Source organism: Suricata suricatta, chromosome 1 (assembly GCF_006229205.1).
Source record: "Suricata suricatta isolate VVHF042 chromosome 1, meerkat_22Aug2017_6uvM2_HiC, whole genome shotgun sequence".
Lineage (NCBI taxonomy): Eukaryota > Metazoa > Chordata > Mammalia > Carnivora > Herpestidae > Suricata > Suricata suricatta.
This window is the reverse complement of record NC_043700.1, coordinates 38,988,727-38,991,970: the sequence shown is the minus strand read 5'-3', so window position 1 is coordinate 38,991,970 and position 3,244 is coordinate 38,988,727.

Genomic DNA, 3,244 nt, shown 5'->3' with positions numbered 1-3,244 from the left:
GGCACAAGGGTATTTTCCAGCTAGGCTTAGCATTTGTGTTCAAGGGCCAGCCTCCTCTTTGGGGTTTGGTAGATGGGGGCCTCTAGAGCCCCTTCATGCTGCTGCTTCTGGTGTATGGAAATGCATGGTGATGCTCCATGTGCCATGCTGTATCATCCTGCACTCTTCTGGGCCATGGGTCTGTGCTTTCTCAGACCCAGAACTTGGGACCCCATGGGGACAGATCCTTGGCTAGAGTTAAGGTTCCATCTGCTGGGGTCGCCAGGCAAAAGTGACACCAATCCCGTGATCCCTGGAGTAATGAAGTGAGGGCCCATCCGTGGGGCCGGTTCAGGTGTAGGGTTGCCATGAGCCCTAGGTGTGGGCTTGGGTTAGGGTTTGGTGGAGTTTTGGGGTTATCCTTAGAGTATGATCCCCAGACATTACAGGAATGGATCACCCAGCAGTGCATTGGCCCACCCAGAGGACTGAGTTTAGGGTACAAGGGTAGGTGCAGTGAGGCTTAGCTTTTGGGTTCAAGGGCCAGGGGCCAGCTTCTGTGCAGTCTCAGGAAACCTGTCATGTACCTGTCACCTAGTGTTGCATATGTCATGGTGATGTTCCACATTCCATGCTGATAAGGACTACACCGCCTCTGGTCCCCGTGTCCATAGTGTTCTCAGAGCTAGGACAAGTTTCCCCATGGGGACAGAGTCTTGGCAACACTCACGGTTCCATACAGGTGAGTTTCCAGTGCTGAAGTGGCGCCAGTCCCGAGATCTCACTCAAGGACTGAAGTGAGGGCAATGCATGGGCACGGATCAGCTGTCTGGTTCTACTGAGAGGTCAGACTATGGGTCTGTTTGTTTAGGTGTAGGGTTAAGGTTGAGATCAGAGCCCAGGACGCTCTGAGTGCTGAACCCACAGTGGTGCAGTGGTCTCCCAAAAGGGCTTAGTGGTGGGTGCATGGAGGGTAGCAGCCAGCCTTCACCTGTCTTCAAATGCCAGCTTCCTCTTAGGGAAGGGTACAGAGGGCCTCTAGAGCCATGTTGTGCAGTTCTGTTTGGGCTGTGGAAATGGCATGTTGGTGTTGTCTCTGACATGCTGAGTCACCCTGAACTGCTTCTGGGCCCTGGATCTGTGCCTTAGTCAAAAACACAATTAGGTACCCGATGGGGGTGGGGGGAGCCTTGGCTAGGATTAAGGTTCCTTCCAGGGGAGTCGCCAGGGAAGAAGTGACAACAGTACATGATCTCCCTGGAGGGCTGAAGTGAGGGCCCATGTGTGGGTCTGGCTCAGGTGTAGGGTTGCAGTGAGCCTCAGGGGTAGAGTAGGGTTAGGGTTAGGTGGAGGTTTGGGGTTAGGATTAGAGTACAATCCCTGGATGCTCCAGGAAAGAATCCCCCAGCAGTGCAGTGGTTCACCCAGAGGGCTTAGTTGAGGGAATGCGGGAAGGTGCTGGTAAGGCTTAACTTTGAGTTCAAGGGCCAGCCTCCTCTGTTGGACCAGCCTCGGTGGAGCCTCAGGACACCTGTTGTGCAGCTGTCACTGGGTTTTGCGAACGTCATCATGACGTTCCATGTTCCATGCTGATGAAACCTGCATCACTTCTGGGCCCTTTTATGAGGTGTTCTCAGACTTAGTCTCAGTCTTAGTCTGGTCCCTATGGGGACAGAGCCTAGGCTAAGGATAGGATTCTGTCCAACGAAGTAGCCAAGGCCAAGGTGACACTAGTTACATCACCTCCCTGGAGGGCTGAAGTGAAGGCATTTCCATGGGCATGGGTAAGCTTAAGTGTTCCACTGAGAGTATGGTCTAAGGATCAGGTTAGGGTTAGGTGTAGGTTAGTGTTAGTATCAGAACCCAGGGGGCTCTTGGTGCTGAACCTGCAGCAGTCTGGTGGTCTCTTAGGAGGGCTAAGTGAAGGGAGCATGGGAGTATGGTGGCCAGCTTTCGACCTTGGCTTCAAAGGCTGGCCTCCACTTTGGGCTAGGTCCCCGCGGGGGAGCGGAGCCTCTGGAGCCACCTGTTGTAGCTCCTTCCTGCAAGGGTTGTAAGAAATGGCATTCAGAGTTGCCATGGGCCATGCTGAATCATTCCGAAATGCTTCTGGCCCCCAGGTCTGGCTATCCTCAGACCCAGAACCTGGGACCCCATGGGGAGACAGCCATGGCTAAAGTTAGGGTTCTGTCCTGTGGAGTCGACAGGGCAGAAACAACACCAGTCCCATGATCTCCTTAGCAAGCTTAAGTGAAGGCCCATGTGAGGGCCAGCTGAGGAGCTGAGCTGTAGTGTTTTCATGAGTCATAGGGGTAGGGCTAAGGTGAGGTTTAGGGGTAGGGTTGGGATTAGGGTCAGAGTAAGGTCTCAGGACGATCCAGAAATGGATCTGCCCCCAGTGCAGTGGCCCACCCACAGGGCTGAGTGGAGGGCGCATGGGAATGTGCTAGCAAGGCTTAGCATGTGGGTTCATTGGCCTGCCCCCTATGGTCTTGGGTACAGGGGGGCCTCTGGAGCCCCCTCATGCAGCTCCATTCTGGCTATGAAATGGCATGTTCATGTTCTTTGGGCCACTCAGAGTTATCCTGCACCACTTCTGGGCCTCGGGTTCGTGCTTTTCTCATAGCCCATGGGGCCAGAGGCTTTGCTAGGGTTAGGGTTCCGTCCTGTGGAGTCACCAGGGAAGAAACAACACCGGACCTGGAGTGCTGAAGTGAGGGCCCATGCATGGGTCTGCCTCAGGTTTAGGTTCATGATGAGCCCCATGATAGGGCTAGGGTAGGGTTAGGTGGAGGTGTTAGAATACAATTTGCTGATGTTCCAGTAATGGATCCCCCAGCAGTGCTGTGGTCCACTCAAAGGGTTGACTTGAGGGTGTGTAGAAAAGTACCAGCCAGGCTTAGCTTTGGGTTCAAGGACCAGCCTCCTCTGTGGGCCAGCTATGGTGGGGTCTCAGGACATCCATCATGCAGCTGTCTCTAGGCTTTGTGAATGTAATGGTGATGTTCCATGTTTCATGCTGATGATGCCTACAATGTTTCTAGGCCCCATGTTCATGGTATTCTCAGATGGAGGACTTGGGTACAGAGCCATAGCTAGGGATAGGGCTCCATCCAGGGAGGTGGCTAGAGTTGAGGCAGCACCAGTCCCATGATCTCCTTGGAGGGCTGAAGTGAGGGCATGGGCGCAGGTCAACTGTAGGGTTCTGCCAGAGTTTAGGCCAGGGATAGGGTTAGGGCTAGGTGCAGGGTTATGTTTAGGGTTT